This window comes from Cydia splendana, chromosome 5, assembly GCF_910591565.1.
Source record: "Cydia splendana chromosome 5, ilCydSple1.2, whole genome shotgun sequence".
Taxonomy (NCBI): Eukaryota; Metazoa; Arthropoda; class Insecta; order Lepidoptera; family Tortricidae; genus Cydia; species Cydia splendana.
Genome location: NC_085964.1, coordinates 15,481,300 through 15,508,142, shown reverse-complemented (window position 1 = coordinate 15,508,142; position 26,843 = coordinate 15,481,300). Strand labels below are relative to the sequence as shown.

Here is a 26,843-nt window from a genome sequence, read left to right as displayed (position 1 = left end):
AATGGGACAATAAATAATAATCATAACATTAAAGCTCAAATGTAGTAATTCATTAAGGAACTTGAGACTCGGGGTCCAAATAAATTAACAGTCTTAAGGCAAATATCTCGTCGCAAATGTGCAAAGTTTAGTTGTAATATCCTGAATCGAGAGTTTAAATGTATTACTCCTGTGGTATTTGCAGTACGTTCGCGTCGCTACTCTAGTTACATAATCACATTTTGTAACAAGAAATGTAAAAAAACAGAGTCGAAAAACTCCATTACGGAGCGGCATTCGTTTCGCCGCGGTGACACAATGCGCGTTAACCGACAAAATGAGAGCGTCGCAGCTAGTTACGGAAATAAAAGCTGTTATTATGAATCGCGCAACATTGGCGCGGCGGCGGCGGCGGCGGGTGGGGCCAGGTAAACACGGTTATTTGCATTACACGCCCCGGCCCTTGGCTAGGATTTGTGACATCCGCCGGTAAGCTCCGCGAACGCTCTCTCGCACCAACTCTAATTATTGTTGAATTCATTGCGGAGCCGACGAGTCGCGGGAAATCCAATTTTATGCAACACGATAGCTGTCTAGAAGGAGCTCTGTACGTCGTTTAAGAAGCACGTACCTATCACTCAAAACCATATACAGAATGATATACCTAATGGCGTATTTCAGTGTTATAATAGATACATTATACATATCTATTTAAAATAAGGCCGATGAGAAAAGGCTAACTAATGCAAGTCCCTATTAAAAGCATAAGTACCTAATCTACGTCTAGTTATTTTAGACCCGAATAAAAGGAGTGGTAACTAAGTCTAAGTCTAAATTAGTGTCTGAAACACGTTCATGTGGGGGCTAATAACCGTCGGAGTGGTGAGGATAAGTTAAAGTAAGCCGCGTGAGCCGCAAGTGTGCAAGTTCGGCGGTATCGGCGCAACTAACGTGTTGTGCGCCTTTTCAGCGAGCGTCTGAAGCGGCGGCATTCAAAAGCTTAGTTGGCTCAGCGAGACAAAGGCCGCTGACTAACAAATGTTTTGTTGCTATCTTTCATATTATTGAGTTGACTTGACTTTGACATTTGAAATTGGGTTTGCTTAGCGCAGGCTTTATTCATAAGTAGGTTAACGACTTTGTTAATTTAGGTTAAAATATTCACTGCTACTGATAGCGAGGAGTTTACGGTGAGGCCTTTTTATGATAATTAATTTTAGTAATTCTATTAAATTAATGAAAATATTTTAGAGCTTCATAAACCTATTTTTTATAGAATCCATTTGAAGATTGAATTTGATGAAGGAATTAATTAGTAAAATATCTGGGAGACCGAGCTTTGCTCGGAAAACATATAAAGACTCATAAATGCGCGTTTTCCCAGAGATAAGACCTAGTTACATCGATTTTTCGCCCCCGAAAACCCCCATATAGCAAACGTCATCGAAATCGTTAAAGCCGTTTCTGAGATCCCCGAAATATATAAATATACAAGAATTGATCGTTTAAGGACTTTAAGGTTATAAGATACATAGAGTCCGTCTAAGCTAACTATGCACAGAGTTTGACAGAACAAAGAGAATAGAACTTTGAAGTTTTAATGACGCTTTCCACACTTTGTTTTAGCAAATGCCATGCAGAGTTAGCTTAGTCTAGTCCGACTATTTGATGGTTTAATTAAAAAAAAATTTTTCATAAAAAGTTTAATAGTTACTTACAGGCAACTAGGTGGTTTTATGTGGTATTTAATATTCATTATAATAGTTGTAGCACTTTCTTACTGCGTCTTCTTAAGAAAATTTATTTTAAGTGCCATATTTCACGTTTTTCATGATAATGGTCTGACGTTATACGTTAATATGTAGAGTTTATTTTGAAAGTTAGTTTATTTTGTTGAGTTTTTAAAGTGTTATATTGAGTTTATTTTGGTTTGGAGGGTTTCGGTCTTGATGTTCCACGGTGACCGGCCGGATTGGAGTAGTGGAGATAGTTACGAGTAGGTGCTGATTTGTGTGCTTTTAAACGAGCAACAAGCAAGTATACTGTATTGTTTGTGTTTTTCGATTTCTTCGCTATTTGACGTAGTTTGTCTGGTTGGAGAGTTTGACCCCAGCAGTAATGTAATGGCTATTGTGGTATGGTTTTCGAGTTTGTGTTAATTACAGACGACTAAGTCAAAAAAGGGCAAAAAGTCTTGTCAATATAATAAAACCTACCTAACTAAAACTGTTAGCTAGAGTCAATTTTTAGGGTTCCGTACCTCAAAAGTATAAAACGTCAAGGTCTAGGAGAAAACATTTATACTTATAAGGGGCTGTCCATAAATTACGTCATCGATTTTTGACGATTTTGGACCCCCCCCCCCTATAATCATCCAAAAATCATGCTTCAAATGACCCCATTTCCTTCTACTTCATGCTACCGTCATCCGATGTCCAGACCCCCCCCCCCCCTAATTTGAAATGACGTAATTTATGAATAGCCCCTAATGTAATTTTTTATGTTTTGCTATAACACATTTTTTGAACAAACTTTTTAAGTGGCGTCAATTTCAAGGTCATTGCCTATTGACTGCTATTATATATTATATTATTTAATAATTTTATCTATGTAGTCATACTTATTCTGAATAAGAACTTATAAAGGTTGTCGTATTCATGGATAGTGAATAATCTAAGATAATCCAATTATGGCAGGGATTCAGTGACCCTTAATAGCAACCCAACCTTTGGATCAACTACTTAAAATACAGGAAAACATAAAGGGACTTACTTTGACATAACCGAATTAAAAATGTGTCTACCCAGGAAATGTTTTAACGGTTAACAAGGGTCCCAGATCCCAACTTTTGTGTTCACTTAAAAACTTTAAAAAGAATTAGTAAAGTTGTGTGTGTACGCGCTTTCGGAACTCAATCGATGTGCGCGGCACGTCGTAGGTAAAACTCGACAAAAGTATGACAAAAGCACGTGCGCACGTGAACCTTCCAAACTTCCCGAAGGACACCGCCGCGTTATTTAGGGGCGTTCCTGAAAGGCAAGGTGAGTCATCTAGGGCCCAAGGGAATTCACTACGCTTTAAAGCTGGTAATTTGATGTGAGTCTTTCGAGATTTTTCCATCTTCCCGGGTCGTTCTGGGAGTGCGGATTAGGCCACGCACGGTACGGCGAGGGCGACGACGCGCCAGATTAATGTCGCGAGCAACGCGCCAAATTTAAAATGTCACGTTCCATTTTTCCAGCCAACAGGGCCCGTTACCGTCACGAATAGTTAATATTTCCGAATGTTCCGCTACCCCTCTGTGACAGTACGATAAAAATAGCCCGTGAAAATGGGCCAGTTGAGTTATTCCGTTTATGCAGTAAAAGAAATGGGTCAATTATTTTTTACATATGATAATACTAATTTAATAAAACGATTTTGAAAAGTTGATCCCCGCCCTTGGCACAAGGTGAACGAGTCGCGACTGACAAAGGTCAATGTTTCGTCTGTCTACGGCGCACATACAGATGTTTTATCTAAACTGTAGCCAACATGAAAACGGGTCGTAGGAAAAAAGGCAAAGTCGTAAAACTGGCGCCCACCAATCTCCAAATAAGGCCGGGCCGGCACCGTCGCGCCGCGCAGCGTCGGCCTTGACTCCCGGCCAAATGACATAAGTTGGCCCATGGGCGCGGATTCTTAACTAATCGATAAACACCAAGTGAAGAACAGAATCGTCGCCGCACCCACGCCTAGCAATTAACTCGATCCTAATTTAGTCACTATTCCATAAAAACACAATTATTCGAAACCGGTGAGTAACGATTGCAGACAAGAAGTAACATGTTGGAAACAATTTGGAAGGTAATACATTAAATAAATATACTTCAATTGAAAACGCAGAATTAACAGATTATTGACATATGTATCAATATAGATCTAAGTGTAATCTAGTTTAACATAGCTAAATAATTTGCTGATTCACACAACGATGTATGAGGTTCGAGACATACCCACAAATCAACGAGATATACTAACGCATAGCTAATTAAACTTTTCCAATTTTAATATTTCCCTACAAGTAAGACATTCATAAAAGCCCTTCATTTTAATAATTTGACGTTTATGTTGTATGGAGTGCGTGCCCGTAACAGCCGTAAAATTTGCGTGCTACTGGGAAATGGATGCCACGGATATGACATAAATTTTCAGCTTTTACGTGCCCTTGAATTTTGTTAGTACGATATAACTTTAAGTAACTCAATATTATTTCATTTACCGTTTTGCTGCCTGTTTCAATTTGTATTTACGATGTTGATAACCTCATTTGCGAAAAGTAAACTAATTGAAAAACATTATCACAATTTCAGATTAATTACATTTATTTGTGTCTACTTACATACACACCACTTACTTTTTTGTACTGCAATTAATACTGATTAGTCATTGGGTATGTAAGTACCAGGGATGTTACGAACATCCGCATCCACATCCGAAACCGCGGAACTTCCGCATTATTTTCAACATCCGCATCTGCATCCGCATCCGCATAAAATCGATGCGGAGCTTATGCGGATGCGGATGTCGAACAAGTCGGTACAGGAACATCTTAGCGGCGGCGTAAGTGCTAGGTAATTTCGTCATTACCTATAACGAAATCGTCTATATCCAGAAAAGTCGGCCAAGTTAATGTTTATTAAATATAACGCACCTATATTCTTGCTCAAATACTAAACGTTTCGTTTTATTTAAAACAAAAATACTAAAAATCTAATATTTGACGTTTTCTAAGTACCTAATCTTGACATCCGCATCCGCATCCGCGGATGTGAGCCTTTAAATATCCGCGTCCGCGGATGTCAAAAAATGTGCACCCGCAACATCCCTGGTAAAAGTACCTAGTTTTTCTCCCATTGTAACATCAACTTAACACTTTAATTACGTTAATACCTTTTTCAGAGACATTATCCCCATACGGATGCAAACAAACAGGCGGTTAAGATAAATCAGGGACTTTATCGTTTCATGGAGCGCAAGGCTTGCTGCTTGTTAGTTATTTCGAGCCACACGTTACATTACGTTATTATACCTATTATGTTGCATAAAGCCAACAGTTGGTGCTTATTTGGTTGAACTGAAGCGACTGAATTTTAAGGTAGTTTAGCCAATAATCGCAACTTATATACGTGCTCCATAGGCCTCAGGTACAAGAGAGATTGGGCTGTACTTTACAGTCTGTTCGGAAAGAGAAACTCTTCTCTAATGGAATGTATTAGGCCCCATACATTCCACGACTCTTCTCTTTCCGCACAGATTCTAGTCCCCACTCTGACCTAAAGCGCTATAATTATGCAGGTTTCCTCACGATGTTACCGCGTCACCGAAAAGCTAGAGAAAACAAATATCAAATTCACTTCCAGATTAAAATTCGAACATATGTTGTGGTATGTTGGTTACAAGAGAATAAACAACATCAAGTGCGAGTAGTTCGCAAAACCCGCGCAACTGGAAGATGTTGATACAATTCCTCGCTAGTCTGCATGTAACCACGAACGTAATGTCACGTTCGAAACGTCAGGCAAGTAATAAAAGTAAATGCATGCGATTAAGTCCCGTTTCAGTTTTATAATTTTATTAGAAAATTCGAACGTCTGAACCACGGACGTGAATAAGGATCATCATCATCTTCCTCGCGTTGTTCCCGGCATTTTGCCACGGGTCATGGGAGCCTGGGGTCCGCTGGCAACTAATTCCAGGAATTGGCGTCGGCACTAAAGTTTTTACGAATGCGACTGCCACCTTCCAACCCAGAGGGGAAACTGGCCTTATTGGGTTTAGTCCGGTTTCCTCACGATGTTATCTTTCACCGAAAATCGACTAGTATAAATATCAAATGAACGTGAATCAGGATAAAAACACAATTTCATCTCGTGCAAGGGGCATCAATACACTCCGCGGTAGGCTTAGCAATTAGCATGCAAGGCATTTGTCGTTTCAAGTTCATTGGCAACGAGCCCACGTGCTCGCCCCCGCTGCAAGGTGATTGACTCTTAAATACAACTTAATGGCGACCTGTACGGCTATGTATGCTACTAATTAGTCGCATTCAGTCTGCCATGTGGAGCACTTGAACTCTGCAACATAAATCATTGCATTTAATGTATTCCAATCATAACATTGCGATACCATCTATGATAGCTACTCGCTTCTCATTTAATGGTGTTGAATGTTGGTTATTTTTGCGAAGCGCGTTAATGTTGCTTTTTATTATTATATCTGGTTTATTTTCTATCAAATCACACTGAAAGTATTTTTTTTTTAATTATTTTTCCCATTTTGTACTTTTGTACTGCCACAGAGTGGCAGCTCAGCTCAAAACGAGGATTTGGCAGACCACGTCGGCGATGGCGAGACGAGTTAGACTCCTTTTTAAAGGAATGGCCAGAGACTGCACAGGATCGGGAAGACTGGAAAAAGTGGGGAGGCCTTTGCCCAGCAGTGGGACATTATAGGCTCCCAGTAATAATAATTTCCCATTTTTACTCGATTGTGGTTGGGTTGCAAAAGAGCGATCGGTCTGCTTAGTGCCTACTTGTATAATCCTCGACGGAAATATTCCTTTTTCCATACGAAGTTTTCCTTACCCTGGAATACCGAACCCAGCATAAGTCGTCAATTGCCGTCCAGATTTAATGAAATTACCAAAAACACGTTGACAAGTAATTTGTAGGAATATTTTTCTTTCTTATTTACCTACACATATTTTACAGAATGACATTAAAAGCTAAATTTCAATCATTTAACACGCTTATATCACTGTGGCACTGGGTTGAAAGACCCGATATAAAGTATGGTTAATTACAAGTCACACTATCAAAACGTACTTACTATACCCAGACACACCCACTTTGGCAGCAGAAAAAGGTGCGTAATTCAATTTTTTTTATGAGATATCAACTCTTCGCGCCTACATGTTTACTGACAAAGTGGGTGTGCCAGAGTATATTTTAAAAATATTGTCTTTTAGCTCTGATACACAAACGCAAACGTTTGTTATAAATAATCAATAAAATTGCCGCAGTAAAAAAAATTCAACGTATATTTGGGTCACAAGATTGATTCTGAGTTGAGTACCTATACCTAACTACGTATATACGTAAACTCAGAATCAATCTTAATAAAAAAATGCTCTATACTTTATAGCTTCAATTAATCAATTTTAGTTAGATTAGGTTTTGGTTAGATTTGGTCCAGGCTAATCGATGATTCAGCGATCTATAAACGAACAAAGCGTATTAGAGAGGTGATCGCTAAACGTCCACTTCGACGGTGAGCAAACACGAAGGCGTAATCCGCCGGGTGGCACTTAGCGGGCACCGCAAGCCTAGCACTCTAATTGCATGCCAACTAATCTGTTTGCGAACGCATCGTATCAGATTTAGGCTCCAAATAGAAACTACGCCTTAAATTGACTTGATGGCCGGCCAGATGACTAAGCGTGAGTCCTTGAGCAACGCTTTTTATTTGATACGAATGACGTAGTCATAACAGTCTGTTCAATAAACTGAGTAAGAAGGTTGGTATGTATTTATTTATATTCCTCGTCTTATACTTTGTAAATTATATCGGTGTTTAAGATTTCAGCCAATATTGTGAGAAATTAATAAACATACAAAACACTAACTACTTGCCGTTTGCTGTCTGTTTCTGTCAACTGTCAGAAACTCTCTACCACATAATAAATCTTTTTTTTTTCAACCAGAACTATCATAAGGTTATTTTGTTACGAAGTAGGGCAGTCATTATGGACTATTTAGATATTCGAAACTAAGTAAAACTACGAAATAAATGGGAAGGTATATCTGCACAAAAAGCGGACACAAAATACCTAAATTAAGCTGATTTGGGATCGTTTCATCGCAAACAAAGTTAAAAGTTAGACAGCCTAGAGTTGTTTTGTATTCTTCGGTGCGGAGCGACTGAAAACGTGTCTCCTACAAATATTTATAGCCACGTCAAATTAAGCCGAATTTGGGCAAGCTGCGGAAATAATTCGTGTAGTTTTGAAAATTGGTACAGGCATACCTTGTGGTGTCCAGATAAACATACTAAAAGTCCTCAAGGGTAGGGGGTGTGCTGGGGGTGTAGAAGGGGGTTGAAAGTACCTTTTTTCATATTTTTGCTCATATCTCGAATATCTGTACGAATAGCATTATAATTACTTAGGACAAAAGTTTTAACATAAAATTTACTACAAGTTTGGTTATGTTTATTTTACTCTGCGATCAATACTTTAGGAGCTACAGGCTGTTAAAGTTAAATGAGAGATAAAAAATAGACGGTTTAAGAAAACGTCGTATTTTCATAATTGTTCATCATAAATAAAAATTTTAGTTTAGAATAAGCAAGCTAAACAACCTGCTGATAAAATATAAAAAAAACCGGCCAAGAGCATGTCGGGCCATGCTCAGTGTAGGGTTCCGTAGTTACCCATCCGTCAAAATAGACTATTTGCAAAAACTCAAATACTGCTAGACCAATTATGTTCGCTATATTTTTCCCTGAAAGTATTTACTAAGTTTTATTTTCACGATTTTTTTCATATTTTTTGGACCCATGGTTCAAATGTTAGGGGAACTAAAGTGGAAAACACAACTTTTTTTCTTTCAGATCGATTATTTCCGAAAATATTAAGTTGATCAAAAAATGGTTCTCGAAAACCCTATTCGTTTTGAAAAACCTATCCAACGACACCCCACATTATAGGGTGGAAGTGAAAAAAAATTTCATCCCCTCTTTAATGTAGGGCAGCCACCCTAAAAAAATATTTTTTCTAATTTATATTTTACGACTTTGTCAGCGTAACTGATTTATGTATTCGTGTCAAATTTAAACATACAAACTAGAAAAAATATTTTTTTATGGTGGCTGCCCTACATTAAAGTGGGGATGCTTTTTTTTTTCGCTTTTACCCTATAGTGTGGGGTGTCGTTGGATAGGTCTTTTAAAACGAATACGGGTCTTCAAGAATCATTTTTTGATCAACTTAATATTTTCGGAAATAATCGATCTGAAAGAAAAGAAGTTGTGTTTTACCCTTTAATTCCCCTAATTTTTGAACCATGGGTCCAAAAAATATGAAAAAAATCGTGAAAATATAGCTTAGTAAAGACTTTCAAGGAAAAATATAGCGAACCTAATCGGTACAGCTGTTTTTGAGTTTTGGCAAATAGTCTATTTTGACAGACGAATAACTACGGAACCCTACACTGAGCATGGGCCGACATGCTCATGGCCTATTTTTTTACATTTTATCAGCAGGTCGCTTAGCTTGCTTACTAGAGTAAGCAAATTTTTTTTATTTATGATGAACAATTACAAAAAAAATACATTTACTTAAACCGTCTATTTTTTATCACTTACTTAACTTTAACAGCCTGTAGCTCCTAAAGTATTGATCGCAGACTAAAAATAAACATAACCAAATTTGTAGTAAATTTTATGTTAAAACTTTTATCCGAAGAAATTATAGTGCTATTCGTACAGATATTCGAGATATGAGCAAAAATATGAAAAAAGGTACCTTCAAACCCCCTCTACACCCCCAGCACACCCCCTACCCCCGAGGACTTTTAGTATGTTTATCTGGACACCACAAGGTATACCTGTACCAATTTTCAAAACTACACGAATTATTTCCGCAGATTTTTCTTATTTGCTTAGGCTATTATGGATAGACTTATTACTCAAGTCGCCGGCCTGATACAAAATTACACGCTGAGTAATCGAGTGAGTCTCCTCGTCGCGGTTCGTGAATCTGTTTTAAGGGTGTGCTTCTTTGTTCTCTCCCACTTAGGCAGCGTGGCATTCAATTCTTTTGTATACTATGCAAACCGTCGCTAAACAAATCACCTAACTAAACCAATTCCAACTCCAAGCCTAACTAACTGACCACCGAAGCGGGAACATGAGATTATTGAAACAGTCGTGTAATTAAATAAGAGGCCAGTAGTTTGCGAAGGTCCTAATTTCAACGCCGAACAAGTTACAATCTTGTTTAATACTGCAATTTGATAGCAGTGGAAACTATTTAACTCGGGCAATATGCAGTGGCTCACTTAGCCTTGGAGCCGTAATAGCCAAAAGTATGAGTCAGTGCGGTTATTGCAACATCGACCACTGTAACATAAACGCACTGGTCTTTTCTTAGAATAAAACGTGTTCATTTGCTAAATATCAGAACCTATACCACTAGCTGTAGTGTGAATATAGATAAGTAACGTAAGAACTCGTAGAATTTTTCAGAATAAAAGGACATTCCGTGAAGCACAGCACAACATTCAGCATTAGCACATTAGGTAATATTAATCCGATCCTTATGAATGCATTTTACTGCTAACCACTGTTTTTTTTTTTCAATGTAGCTTATTTATTCAAGTAATAATGATTGAAAATAAAATATAGAAAACACTGATAACACTAATTAAATAAGTAGCTTATTTATTCAAGTAATACTGACTGAAAACAAAATATAGAAAAGACTGATAACACTAATTAAATGATTGCCTTGTTTATTCGCAATTAGTTTTTTACTTTCGGATCACAATTTTTACTGCAGTAGTGTTTTGTAATTTAAAATGGCACTAACTACTTACTTATCTCCATTTAAGCTCTCCCCGTTGCAACTCTATTCTCGCAAAAAATATCAGTATCTAAAATCCCATTTTCCGATAAGTAATTTCCACGAAGAATGACATTTACATTGGATGCATTAGAGGAGGCTAACAATAGAGCCCGTTAACTAGAAAGTGAATCGAGCCCATGCCGCGAATGGTCTTTCCGATTGTATCGATCCCGAGCTCGTTACTTCGTTCGTTACTCTCTCAATTACAACCAGACTATTCTATTTTTAACAGCCACTTTAGACTAGCCAGTAGTGAGTGATAGTGACCCTGCCTACGAAACTTGTACATTGTACTGGGTTCAATTTCAAATCCCGGTTGGGTAAAAGCAAAATTTTGTCTTCGATTTTACACATCTTTTTGCATTGAATTAAAATTTGGTTTGGAGGTATCCGCAAAAATATTTGATCCTGAGATAAAAATACTTGTACCTTCGGATATAGGTGTAGGTACCTACATAGTCGCCTAATCACCTTATGCCTACTTATAAGTAGTACATACAAGCTTTGCTTATTTTATGACAAGGTCAATCTATGGCGATTCTCCCCATTTATTTTTATCAGTATTTTATTTATTAAACACATAATATTCCGTCCTTCACATTGGAGTCTCGATTAGCGTGAAACTTTTGCAATAACCACGAAAACTTAATTAAACAAAACATCGAGTTGAAATTCAAAACCCCCATAGGCGCCGACAGGTATTACGAATAAAAACCGAGTTTTCGCTCCCACTTTAGAAAAGAGGTCAACGCTCACATTCCGGACGCTGACTTTTAATTCAAAGACTTTTATAGCTTCTGCCGCAACATCCTATAAATTAGCCCCTTACGAAAAAATGGGCATTTGCTTCTCGGGAAAAAATCCCTCCTTGCAAGTAAAAGGACAAAATTTACGAGCCGTGTTACCGTGGGTAGGCGGACTCGCCCACGAGGCGCATGCAAATGGCTCCATTGGAGTGGAGCGGCGGTTGCAGCAGCCGAGATTAAACAGGACAGACCCCTGGACCAAGTCGTCGGAGGTCCGTCTTGCCTTGGGCACCTACAATAGGTACGCTTCAAAAAACACAGGTGAAACACAGATATAGGGATCCCTCATTTCAATATTTTTAGATAATTTGATTGATTAATAATGAAGTCCATTTTGTGACGAAATTCCTTAATCATAATCATTTAACACTTTTAAGCATTAAAAAAAAAAGTTGAAAATTCACCTAATGGTAACCTGACAACCCAGCATAGTTTTGATTGACCTATATTATGTATAACATACTCGTCCAATAAAAAAAACTAGGTACTCACAAATGAAGAGAGAAATATCTGCAAGCACGAGCTTTAAACACGAGGTCGAATGTTTTCTAAATACATACACGTTATGAATGAATGAATGAATGAATGAATGAAAATCTTTATTTCAGGCAACTAATGGCCCATACATAAATACCTTAAAACTAGCATACATATTATATAAAAATATATTTTATAACTAAACTTTAAAAAACTAAACACTACATATCACATTATGGCTGCTATGCATTACGCAACCCCGCAGTGTCAGGGAGCCGGCCGCGGAACCGCCGAAACTTGACACCCTTCGGCCAAAACTCCTCCTTGGTGAAGGTCGCTAGATGGTCAGTCGGAACGCTCACCACAAACGAATTAAAATTCGCATTGTGTTGATTGTGTTATTCAGCGCTATCTGCATTTTGTCTGTAGAGCTTGAATTAGCTCTGCCCAAGCTAGCTAATGCTAATCTAGCTAATACGACAACCGACATACGAGCATGTATGGGTACATAAACTTCTAATTAGATGGGAAAACATGTGCGAGGTAAATGGCGAAATATCAATAAAACCCAATAAACAATTTGCAATCATACGGGTAGAATGCAAAATATACATAGGTAGTTAAATAGGTTAGCATATATAAAAAGTACTTTAAACCGAAGTGCAATTCTTCATGTTGAACGAAGACAGGAATTTATAGCAAGCACATGAAGTTGAAGAACTAGTATATAGAATCAATAAAGCAAGAGGATTCACGAGCATGTCGCGTCGCCGACTTGAGGCGCCATACGCACATTAAATATAGCCCACATGCAGTTACCCAAGAATTACTTACTTCATAATCTCTTTCTTAAGACGCACTAAGTAACTTTGCCAATTACAGTACGAAAATTACTGCATAAATATACATACCCGTGTTTCTGTGGCGTTATGCAATACTAGTTCATTGGCAGTAACATGTTCCAAGATACCGATCTGCGCAGCAGCTAATGCAATTGATATCAACACACTAATCAGACCACAACCAAGGATTTCTACTTTAACATCATATCAGGTATATCAGTCCAATAGTATCGTGTAACACAACATCATCACAAATACTAACGCATACCGTTATTGCTTGCAGTAGAGCGAAGGATATTCAGAGCAACTCGTTTATTTTCAAGTTATCTTAGAATAATATAATGTGTAGCTGTATTATATTGGAATATAACGCTTGTCTAAAGTGGAAAGTGGAGCAGCGCCGGTGCACTTTCTCCGGCGCCCGCGCAAATACAGTTTGCACCGAACTCGCACGCGGTACATGCCTACCTATGTATACTTGTCCAATTTGCACCAGTCTACGTAAACTGTGCCGCGTAATTCACGTCACTAATCTGCAGAGCAGTCGAAAACGTGAAATTAGACATGCATTATGCACTGACATTAGAAATGGAGCTATAAGTCTGGAACTAATGAACGTTCGGAGAGTGCCATATTGGAGTCAGTTCATATGGAAATTGTCTTAATGACAAATTGAAACGTACATTTCATATCTAGTTAGGGACACTTAATACAATGTAATTCTCGGTGGATTCATGATTAACTATATAATCACTATTTTATTTCCAAAATATTCAAATACTTATATACGAATATAATACTAAGTAAACATATAACACATTTCAGCGGTCAATTAGTTACAGTGCTAATTATTCAAAGCATAATTAATAACTTCAATTTACATACCTATACAACGACAATAATGTTAGGAAAATGTAGCTGCCAGATAAAATTAGACCACTCCTTTTCCTTTGCGAAATTAAGAAGAAATGTACGAGTTAAAATTGGCTGGCTCTGGCAGATAACGTCTACCTAGGGATTGGAAATCAGCTTCACCTAGCGCAAGCGGTTATATTTACGCGTAGGTACGTCGAATCAACTCGTTTTTAAGGCAAATGTAGAAATAGCACGTATGCTATTGTAACAAATTCACTAGAGCAATTCTTACTTCGAAGTTCGATTCTAAATATAGATTCAATAACAGTGACGGCTGGTGTCCGAAGTCAATGCTCAGACAGTCTTTTCTAAGACATTCAGCTTTCAATTTCCTATCCGTATTGATGCGATTATATGTAGAAATATGAGGAGTGATAACGTGATATATTCTATATGAACAGGTCTTTCTTTTTGTGGCAATATTTAGTATTACTTAGTTAAAACCACATTTATTAGGATCACCTTTTTTATTATTGATGCAACAACGCGAAATACAATAAATCCAAATTAGTGTTGCGTCTCTCGCCTATCATCTCTTATCTTAATTACATATACCCACACTTTTGAAAAAACAAACCTACTGCTAATTTAACAGTCATTTGTTTGTACTAAGTTCAAAGCATCGCCGGAATCGGATAAATTTGAGCAATAACAGTCTGTCACGCCAGTTAAAACGACAGCACATATGAATATCATTTACGCACGCAGGTATAATATCTCCCTGTGCAACGATCTGTAAACATTAAGATTAACAATATTTGAGTACAAATAAAGAGAAAGGAGATAAAAATTTTATTTTGCTTTCTGAATTGTGTTTGTGATACATCACACAATGTGTGACCTGAAACTGGCACGAATAATTTAACATGACATAGGTAAAGGTTTAGACATACATTATTTAAACGAGTTTTAAATTAAAGCTAGTTCTCGTGATGTTAACATATTTTTGTTAGTGGGTGCTATGAAATTTAACCAGATTGAATAATATTGTATTGTATTGTAGCGATTCCGCCCGATACGATACGAACATTACGAACCCGTCGCCGGTTAATTAGAGCTAGCTTTTGAATAGATGAAAGTATATAATTATTATACAAGAATAAACGAGTTCCTCAAAACAGTATTTGTTGCCCGCAGATTGCAGTCACACAATATAACGGTTACTGTAAAATAATCGTTGTGTAAATCCCGAACATATCTCCTGTATATTTAAAGCATTTGCCACACAAAAGCTTGAACGTTGTGTTAAAATCCTTTATTACCTTAACACCATGCTCACGATAAAGCCATGTATTTTATTATAGCGAATAAAGTTTGGCAAAAGCCTGACCTTAAATGCACACAACCATGGCCGGCAGACGGCGGGGGCGGTGCAGTGGCGTAGACTAACAAACCGGTTATGCGAAAGAGCCCTTGCGAACTCGTCCAAGATGCTTGGGGACACGAGGGCCGATTCGTTGCTTGTTTAATTAAAGTGGATTTTCGTTCACAAATTAAAACTATTTACTACTTTAAAATTTTGTTGGACATATTTTTGCCCGGTTTTAGTACTTTCAAGGGGCTATATTCAACCAAATTGGTGGTGACTGTAACTGTAAATAAATATGCTGCGAATAAATAAAATCATTTTTTTAAACTAAATTGCTTACATTGAATAACTATTCTAGCTTGCTTTATTAGTTTCTATGAAGCATGTTAATTGTAAAGTGCGTCAATGTAGTTAAATTTGCAGTAGGATAATGTGACAATAGCGACACCACCAAAATCTTCTTTAGAAATATGACGTTTCTAGTGGTGTTACCATATGGTTGCGCTTTAGACATACATAGACGGTTAATTTGCATGTTATTCGTGCATATTAAGCAGATTGACAGGCAGCCTTGCATTAATTCGGCACGGCTCAAGAATCGAGACTTTCTTGAATCGGATATCAAACCGGACGCCGTGCACCGTGCACAATACATAGGTACTTTCATCATTCTCATTGGTGGATAGAATGTTATATTTCTGACTCACCGTACGTCGACCAAGGCCCAAAAGAAGTGAATGTAAAATTACTGATTGTAGTCAGCTCAGTGCATATTATATTATCAATACCGTATAGGTACCTACGTAATTCAGTTTGGATAATATTATGTAGTTGTATAAATTTATTTCTGGATAAAAAAGTAAAAACTGAAAAAATGCAGTGCGTGATTGTGGGTTACACGACAATTACCTACCTATTTTACTATGAAAGTCTTTTGACCCATACAATGTAAAATGAAAACGTACTTACGTCCACGTTTGAATACAATACGTGTTTCTGCAGTTACAAATAAATTTTACAGTTACAATCTTACAATAATCTATACAATGTATTGAAAACAATAAAACAAAAAATAATATGCACAATGTCATTATCTCTTGTCTACTACTAAAAAAGTAAGTCAAGGCCGCATGTATGGCAATAAACGTAAATTTCGGTCCGTGTACGTGATTACCTATATTCCAATATTTACATTATCTTCAGTGGTTTTCAAGCACGTAAGAGCTAAAGTTTTAACTATATTTTATCATCATAATTATTTATAGGCCCGCGACTTCGTCCGCGTAGAAATCGTAACATTCAAACATAAACATACATAACTAAAGAACAAAACAAATATGTATTTCAAATATATATTTCTGTAATTTAAACATATGTAAACATCAAAACATCATAATATTTAAACAGAAACTGTCACATTTAGAGTAGCGTTAATGAGTGATTTTATTAAAATAAACATAGAAAAACAAAATTATTAAATGCTATTCTGCTTTGGTCTTTACAGAACATTAACTCGGCCTGAGATTGCTGAGATACCTACTCGTACAGCGGTTTCGTAGTTTAATTAAAGAATGAGTTTGAGAAGAAAATTATAATGAAAAAATTAAACAAATGAATTTAATTTTTCATAACCTGCCTCATGTAATTAAATAGGGCGCTACTTTATTGCCCTACATTATAACAATGGGGTATATCAATAACGACCCTTGTGCAAGACGCTGCAAAAAATATTAACGTCACGCTAACGAAATTAACCCTTCGACGGACATGACTCATTACCAGGCTACCAGGAAATATCATTAAATTTTCACGATGCCGTTTTATGTTACCCGCGTCGCCGGTTTCGCGACTTCATGCATATTTATCAAAATAACAGCCGATTGAAAGGCTGCATACAAACACGCACTGATGGGGGTAGTATAATTTGCGGAATTGGAGTTTACTGCTGTGGTTTGAAGGGTAGTTTTGCACGTGGACTGGATGGGCACGTTTCGGACGCCCAGCAGTCGCCGTCGTCGGTCTGTCATTACGCACCCCTGCCGGAGGGTGGACTGGGTTCCGCGAAATCGGCTGGTGACTCAGACCACTCGCGGGGAAGCAGTGCTCGATCATTCTGATCCGTTAATTGCGTGTTGTGCGGTTTGTGGATCGATGAAATACATTTTTATTGATAAGTAACCCATTTTTTGTGACTGTGCATGTAAAGTATGGTTTTCAGAGCAGTAACAAGGAGATTTTAAGCTTAGAGGCCCGTTGAATTGAAGCATAAGCTTAATATTTGATAAGAATAGTGCTAATAATAAAAAGTTTGAAATTTACTTTAAACCTAAATTATTTATCGAAAAATCTATTCAGGTAAAGCTAGAAACAGCCATAAAATAAATGAAACATGTGTCATCTGACGTACTTTAATACATAGTTAAGCCATAAATACGAAAGCTACAAAGCTTAGTGGAACAAAACGTTAAAACAATTGTTTATACGTCTAATATTGTCGATTTTTCTTCATCACAATTCACTGGATGACAAAATATAACAATAAATCAGTGAAAAGATACCGAAAACGATTTAACCCAGTGCCCTACATTTCATTAATGACACTTCAAATCAAAATCAACCCTTGTCTTTATAAACGTCTGGACCTTTGAGGTTTAGTTATCGACGTCTGTTCGACATTTCATTACTGCGTGTCGGAGCTTGAAGTTTATTCCCTTTTATGTATTGCTATCATGCCTATCATGATTCCCACTTATGAAGTAGGTATCTGTCAAAATTTTAGTAAGATGTTTTATTTGTGATGTAAATTCTACCGTATTAAAGCCATTTCGAAAACTTTTAATTTGAATACTCTGCCAATTTGTATTTTGTTGTATATTACATTTTCGCACTCGATTTTTAGGGTTCCGTACCCAAAGGGTAGAAACGGGACCCTGTTACTAAGACTCCGCTGTCTGTCTGTCACCCGGCTGTATCTCATGTACCGTAATAGCTAGGCAGTTGAAATTTTCATAGATGATGTATTTCTGTTGCCGCTATAACAAAAAATACAAAAAAAAAGAATATAATAAATATTTAAGTGGGGCTCCTATACAACAAACGTGATTTTTTTGCCGTTTTTTGCGTAATGGCACGGAACCCTTCGTGGGCGAGTCCGACTCGCACTTGGCCGGTTTTTACAACAACCACCCTTCACGCAAACAGCTAATAACAACAAACAGCAACTTTATACCAACGATGCAGTCCAGATACAAGGCTGTGAAAGTAAAAGTGAAATTAGAACTTTCTCCAGCGAACCAGGAACAAAGCGGCGGTCTGCTGCCCTCGGGAGAATACGCTTGTGGCAGGTGGTTCTCGCGATCCACGCGAAATTTCATAATTGGCGGAAAAAAATAAAATAAAACGTTCACCACTCCATGCAACAATTTTCTCATTGTGTCAGAGGTCTCTGGGGAATGTGCTCCGGACAACAGGCGCGGGACGAGGCGGGTTGACGCTAATTTCCCACAACAACGTATCCTTTTGCTCTGGCCTACAGCTAATGACGGAATTGCATTACCGGGTCAAATAATTCTTTGAACTACATATTCTATTTTTTGAAACGAATTTTAATTGAATTGAACCGTTTATTATGGATTGCTATGTTATCTTGGTGACTATGAGCAGACCGGATATATTGGGTTTAGGAACATGCGTCGGACAGATGTCGCTGTGTCTGACAATATCGCCGATTGAGGCGGTAAGGGCTATGTGATATTGGAAGCTTGAATGAACAGTTAAAGTACATATTATTTATTTAAGAGCTTTACTTGTAATATGAAAAAAATACTTACATGCGATTCTCACAAATATTGTTAAGGTGTTAGAGTGCGTGTTCAGATATTTTTGAGCACCCGGGCCCCTCCGATGTATCTGAGTGCGACTGTACAACCAACCTTAAAGATGTGTTTACACTTGTGCATCTTATTAAACTGTAATAAGATAGTGAATATATGTCTGGCGTCGAAGTAATGCGTGATAAATATAAAAATCATAAATCATGTAAATATCATGCGCGAGTGACTAAGTATAGATTCAAATGAAGTACGTTCATAAATCATCTAAAACAATGCGGTGTGCGTATAAGAATCCTGAATTATTAATAGGCAGTACTCTGACTGTCGATGATGCTCTTTATTTAGGTATCGGCGACACAGTTGGCGTATTTCCATTCATTGTGTTCGCGTTGGCTTGGTATTAAGAATCAATCAATTTAATGCTCGATTTCCTGCCATCTGTTCTTTAGCGAGATCCCTGTTTTCCACTTTGTTTTATTTTCAAACGCTGATTTTATCGTACCTTTAAGTAAAAACATTGAATGATATTAAAGGGTTGAAGTTGGGGTTTGATAAAAATACAAAGTAATGCTGTTTAAATGGTTTGATATATTTTACAGTACCTATACATATGGTGCTACTCTACCGCGCTAGTGCGGTAATTAGCACTTTACGTTTACGTGCCTATGTCGATAATTTAATAGCCATATGTACCTACTGAAACTGTATAATACCAGTCACAGTAGCAATAACAGTCTCCACTCGTCGCGAATTTCTTACTTTTCGCGCTTGTATTATTTACACTAGCTCGTAAAGGCTTTCTTAATTTTTAAACCTGATGAAAAAAACGCAGTTTATCTACAAGAGTGGCAAAGTAATTAGGTGCAATTTTGAATTGTTTCCTTATGTTCGCTAGTGGAATTTACTTTTAAGTGATGATTTTGAATGATAAATATTTAACAGCGTTGATTTGGATTTGATTTGTAATGACAGTATTTTCCTTACAGCTGTGAAAGGTGTTTCATTTGGTAGCAAAGTTTGTTTAAACCCCCGTGCCTTGAAACACTCGCAACGCTCAAGATTCCACTTATGCAACTTTTTAATATTTCCCTTGTTCGAATATCAATAGTAGCAAGAGGAGTTTGCGCCCTTGTAAAACAAATAAAATAACTAATACAGGGTTCCTACTCTCGTCTGTTATTTGATTTAGTCTAAAATTGATAATTATTAGATTAGATTTTTATACTACGTAAAGTAAATATCGGTTATGAATGGCCCCTTAACCTTATTGTATGGCAGTAGAGGTGACTTTCCCCATTTGCCATGTCAACTAAGCATACTATGTAGAATTGATTTGTGTTTGTGTATTTGTATTACCAAACATACTTAATATCATGGTCTGAATCAGCATAACAGATGTGGGTTGATATTCATAACTATTAAACGCGATATTTATTATTAAAGTTAATAACCTTAATCGAACCTCTTTACAGTAATAGAGGATTTTCAATGAGCTAAAGTATAAATATACATTAAAAAGTTGTAAAATAATCATCACTTTAGTACCTAGATATTCGTGCCCCGAGTTAGCATATATGTAAATATATACATGAACCATATCATTGGAGCCCGTAGGTGCTCAAATATCGAATAAGAAAGTTTTCTCATCCAATTTGTCGCACCTTAACATCTTTTATTCTGCGAAATATATCCTTCAGGCCTTATTACTTCGCAATACAGACAGAAAAGTAAGTAAATTGCTTGATCCGTAGCATTGTAGAAGTCTCCCGCGCTCATAAAACTCTCACATATTTCACGACAAATAAACTTTTCATCCAATGAAATTTTCTTCTCGGAAGGTAGTTCACTACAGGTAATATTTCAAAACATGTGTCATTCATAACTTTCGCCTTCGCAATGTCTGTCGATAGAGCTCGAGCGAAAAGGTCTCAATAATAAATGTTTCGCGAGCCCGCTCTGTTATACCCCGCGAGCGAGCCAGGTACATTTTACGGCCGCGCAAGGGAAAATAAACGAAAAATAAAATAAAAGTCAAAATGGTCGACATAAAACTATTTGCCCGAATATGCCACACGAAATTTTTTTTCAAATATAAACCGGGCATGAATTGGTCATGTATAGTAATGAAAACCAGAATGCGAATATTTTTGAGTGAAAGGCCGCATGGTATTTCGACAGACTACAGTTGTTATAGACACGACATATCACGATTTATGGATGCAATAATAACTTACTGACGTTTTAATGTCTCGAAATCATGGGTTACCTGAAACAAGAGAGAGCACAATATGATAAGGAACACGCGGTTATAGTGAGTATTGTCGCGGCAACATAAGCCAGCTTTATGATCCTCCAAATATTACTGCTATAACCACTAACAATATGAGAAGCGTTTTGGCTTTGCCAAATCATAAAATGTTTACACAACACCTGTAAAACTACACAGTGCATTACATTTTAGTCCCTGCCAAGTATGCCTTTTAAGAAAAACAATTGGAGCACATTTATACTATTTATATAGCTTGAATGTTGTAACTTGTGACTTAAATGGTGCAGCAATCATAGTCATATTCAAACTCAGTCAGTTAACACATTTAAGAAAAAAATAAAGAAGATGATTTTCTTTTATTATAAGTTAAGCCTTAGTGTGGTGTTATTTAGATTCTGGACACAAATATTGCGAAGAGTGAAACGTGGTGGCAACGCCAGTGTCGCGTGCAGCTTCACATTAAAGCACAAAGCACGATACTACCGCAGTTCTTCAGATCCGCTTCGCACGTACTAAACTGCTTTATATACTCGTATCTAAGCTCTTTTCCATTTAAACATTTATACAAGGTAAACATGTAATTGTACTGGCATTCCACTATTGTTTTTAGGAAACATTTTGTTTTATTATTAAAACATGAAGCGAAATAATGCTCGTCTATTTTAAAGCCCTAAGTTGCGGTTCAGTGCATTTATATGATTTGCGGTTAGATTTGTTTAAATCAGTTTAAATAGTATAATACTAAATACCATTGCATGTTTATTTGTTGAGTGTTATGTTTGCATCAAATCCTTTTTAGGGTTCCGTAGCCAAATGGCAAAAAACGGAACCCTTATGGATTCGTCATGTCTGTCTGTCTGTCTGTCAGTCCGTGTATGTCACAGCCACTTTTTTCCGAAACTATAAGAACTATACTGTTGAAACTTGGTAAGAAGATGTATTCTGTGAACCGCATTAAGATTTTCACACAAAAACAGAAAAAAAAAACAATAAATTTTGGGGGTTCCCCAAAACTGAATAGTTTGCGCGAGAGACACTTCCAAAGTGGTAAAATGTGTGGTCCCCCCCCCCCCCCCGTCCCCCCCTGTAACTTCTAAAATAAGAGAATGATAAAACTAAAAAAAATATATGATGTAAGTACATTACCATGCAAACTTCCACCGAAAATAGGATTGAACGAGATCTAGTAAGTAGTTTTTTTTTAATACGTCATAAATCGTAAACCGCAATTTTATTATGTTACTTGCTGCTACGGAACCCTTCATGGGCGAGTCCGACTCGCACTTGGCCGCTTTTTAAATAATTCAAATAAAGCAAAATTATAAAATATGAAACTGTCTTATAAACGTACCGTACACGGAAAGTCCGAATCCATCGCCATTCTTTTCAACTTTTGTCATGGGGCTGAACATTTTATCGCTTCGCTGACAGCCTTAATGTGCCATTTGCCGCTGTTGTGGCTATGAGGTTACATTCTTTCTATAATACTCTTGGTAAAATATTATGATGTCTTTTCATTGTAATTAGGTCGTCCTCCGACGATTTTAACATGAAAATGACATCCATATTTGTGTCAAACTCGGGTAAATCCATTCGACCCTTTCAGCAAATATCTACCCTATTGCCTTTTCTTAATACCAAAATCGCATAATCTGACAGATTAATTTACCCGAATTTGAAGTTAAGCGACTCATTTGAACTCCCTGCAGAAGAGAGTTGTTAATTGTAAATTTCGATCGGCATTACTAGTTGATTATTCTGTAATATACTGAATGTTTCAGAGCATTATGAATGCCGTAGGAAATTGATTTATTAGATAATTGATTTTGTTAGCGTAGCGTAGATTGCAACAGAATAGGATACTGTGCAAATGTGTATGATCAGTGGACAGTAATCTGTAGGCTTATCTCCACACCTATTGAACTAAATCAATAACTTGCTGCACAGATCTGCATTTGCTCCAAATATAACCTTTTTATGGAAAGCTTTTCAATTACAAAAGAGTATTGCGAAATAGTTAACCATTTGTGATGTGAAATAGTGTCGGTGTCGGGAGGCCAGGTCGGAAGCTCGCTCGGCGCTGAACTGAAAGCAGGCAGACGTCAGCGCGGCGTGAGTGACACGTCCTTCCGCCTCCCACCCGTTCAGTAGGATATAGCGTAGTCCTGCACATCGACCACCCGCCACTATCCAGTTACGTCATATTCAACATACTCGAGATTCCCTTCAGAACAACTGTTGTGAACCCTATAACCCACTCAACCATTTAATATGCATATATTTATGCAGGTTTATGCCGAAAACACTTTCAATTCGTTTGTCATGTAACCATGAAAACCGTGAAAGGGAAAGCATAAACCCTTCGCGTATACGTGTGTTGAGATATAGGCACTGTAAGAGTGTTATAGCCGTATAAAATGAAAGTCGTGTTACGAGTCCTGAGCTCTAATAAATATGGAGCCCGAACGCGACCCTAATCGGGAAGGCAAAACGGCAACAATGCAAACAGGCGTGGTATCAAATTGTCGAGCATGCAAACACATTAAAGGGCGCCGAGCAAACGACGCCTAATGATTATCTATACATTGGGTGCGCTTGGAAAAAAAGGAAAACAGTAAACGTAAATAAATGAGACATATTTCATTGTTCTTTGTTTTAGGAGGGCCCGGCGGCAGCTGGGCGGCGGGAAACATCGCCTATCTGACGCCGCACCTTTTGTCAGAAGGCGTTGACCCAGTTCGAGTGCCGCTCGGCCGCTACCGCGACCGCGTCAAAAGCCGTCTCCAGTTTCAATGTCAAATTAAGTGCAAATCCCTTAATAATATCCGGCAACTCAAACAACAAGATCGAACTTGCTTCAACATCGACAACAGTAAATTGGAAAATTATATTTCGGTATACCTTTGTATCTAATTGCAACGAGCTCCATTTGTTTATAGTAAAAAACTTTATCTCACTATCGGGCTGATTGCGTTTAAGGCACTGTACCGGCCAATCTTAGATCAAAAATAAATGTTAGAGTTGTGATGCAGTTTAACATAAGAATAACTTAAATTTAGTTAATATTTATTATAGCATTAGCAACTGCTAATTTATACAAAACAATCGTTATTTAGTTTTATGCGCATTTGCAAACGTCGGGCCATATTCACGCGATTAAAACGGCGAGTATCTGCGAGGCCGATCGCCGGCGCGATAGGTCGCGGGGTCGAAAATAGCAACGCGAGGGCCGTACCTGGCGCCACCCTGCGCTCAATGTCAACTTTCAATCACAGGGCGGGAGGAAGGAAGCTCCGTGTGGCAACGGACTGGCGAGGCCCTAGGTCGACAACCACCGCAATTATTGCTTTGCCCTTTTTTACGACGCCGCACCTCCCTATGTGACGCAGTTTACATTCTGTCAAGTTAAGCCGCTCGTTGCCGAGTGTTTCCCGACAAGGTAGACACCCTTGTCTTCGATTTGACTTTTATTCACTGCAAACGGAAACAAGAAGTTGTTTGAACTGTTTTACAAATACAAAGTGTCTGTCACACACGATGTTGATGGACATTTTTAGTCTTGTTGAAAAGCAATCATACAAAATAATACTTCATTATGGACGTGCATAACCGCGCATATGGATATGACACTAGAATTTCAAATCGTATGTCACAGGTACATACCTGACAACAATAGATCTTGATTGTTTGCCCTTTTCCATTTTTAAAGAACAGTTGACAAAGACAAAGATTCCACCCACAAATGTGGTCTAAATGATTGAAGCCTTAAACAACAAAGAGACATATAAATTGAAAATAACTTTTAGATTTTTTATCGGGACCTTTCCCCCGCTTTGTTTATTTAAGAGCGCTATTACATTTCGGCGTTGAGCGAGTTTAGGTATTTTACGCGCTGCGGCAGGCCGTGCGAGCTCAGTACGCCGATCCCTTCTACCACGCTCGCACTACAATGATGGATTAAACATTCTTGATCCTTCGCGAAGCATATTGAAATCAACCATAACAACACTAACTGTACTTAACTTTTAAAGTTCTAAAACTGTTATTTGGTAAGTACGAAAATACTAAATGCAGTGCAAATGTACATAGGGGCTGTTCATAAATTACGTCATCTATTTTTGACGATTTTTGACCCCCCCCCCCCCCCACCCCTCAAATCATCCAAAAATCAAGCTTCGGATGAATCTGTTTCCTCCTACGTCATGTTACCATCATCCGATGTCCAGACCCCCCCCCCCCACTCCTCCCATTTGAAACGACGTAATTTATGAATAGCCCCATACTTGTACTTATGAAGGTATATTACTCGAAAGAAATTATAGGTACCTACTCGCTTATTTACATGTTTCGTCATTGCATTTGGTACCTATAGGTTGTAAAGTTTGTATCAACGAGGGTTTAAAAACGAACTGGTACTGAGGATCTGATGATGATTAAGGTGGTCACGGATACCAATCAACCATGTAGTAACATGATTAGGCTCGTTTGATTCGTCTCAACAAGATCTTTGACACTGAAGATACACAGGGTCTGATGATGGAGCTGGAAGGTGGCCACGGGTACCAGTCTATCATGTAACTAAACAACTTCGTGTTTGGGCTCGTTTGATTCGTCTCAACAAGATCTTTGACACAAGACAGTACTCAGGCTCTGATGATGGAGCTGGAAGGTACCATTACCAATCAACCATGCAACTAAACCACATCGTGTTTAGGATCGTTTGATTCGTCTCAACAAGATCTTTGACACTAAGTGATACTCAGAGTCTGATGATGGAGCTGGAAGGTGGTCACCGGTACCAATCAACCATGCAACTAAACCACTTCGTGTTTAGGCTCGTTTTATTCGTTTCAACAAGATCTTTGACACAAGATAGTACTCAGGGTCTGATGTTGGAGCGCGAAGGTGGCGACGGGTACCTGTCTATCATCATCAGCTCCATCATCAGACCCTGAGTAGTATCTTGTGTCAAACATCTTATTGCGACGAATCAAATGAGCCCAAACACGAAGTGGTTCAGTTACATGGTAGACTGGTACCCGTGGCCACAGTCCAGCTCCATCATCAGACCCTGAGTACTAACTTGTGTCAAAGATCTTGTTGCGACGAATCGAACGAAGCCAAACACGAAGTGGTTTAGTTGCATGGTTGATTGGTACCGGTGACCACCTTCCGGATCCATCATCAGACCCTCAGTACTACCTTGTGTCAAAGATCTTGTTGCGACAAATCAAACGAGCCCAAACACGAAGTGGTTCAGTTACATGGTAGACTGGTACCCGTGGCCACAGTCCAGCTCCATCATCAGACCCTGAGTACTAACTTGTGTCAAAGATCTTGTTGCGACGAATCAAACGAGCCCAAACACGAAGTGGTTTAGTTGCATGGTTGATTGGTACCGGTGACCACCTTCCGGCTCCATCATCAGACCCTGAGTACTATCTTAAGTCAAAGATCTTGTTGAGACGAATAAAACGAGCCTAAACACGAAGTGGTTTAGTTGCATTGTTGATTGGTACTGGTGACCACCTTCCGGCTCCATCATCAGACCCTGAGTACTATCTTAAGTCAAAGATCTTGTTGAGCCGAATCAAACGAGCCCAAACACGAAGTGGTTTAGTTGCATGGTTGATTGGTACCGGTCACCACCTTCCGGATCCATCATCAGACCCTCAGTACTACCTTGTGTCAAAGATCTTGTTGCGACAAATCAAACGAGCCCAAACACGAAGTGGTTCAGTTACATG

At 38.1% G+C, this 26,843-nt stretch overlaps 1 protein-coding gene across 5 annotated transcripts in view; it reads right to left on the bottom strand.

Annotated features, from left to right (window-relative positions):
- LOC134790798 (protein muscleblind-like) overlaps window positions 1-26,843 on the bottom strand; it is a 402,804-nt gene that overhangs the window by 132,746 nt on the left and 243,215 nt on the right. Inside the window, exon 2 of one of the 5 annotated variants that reach the window (XM_063761744.1) lies at window positions 21,062-21,093. The exons of 3 other annotated variants lie outside the window; for them this stretch is intronic. The gene's annotated coding sequence lies outside the window, so the exon portion shown is untranslated. The remainder of the gene's footprint in view (window positions 1-21,061; window positions 21,094-26,843) is intronic. One more of the 5 variants, XM_063761745.1, reaches the window with a different exon arrangement.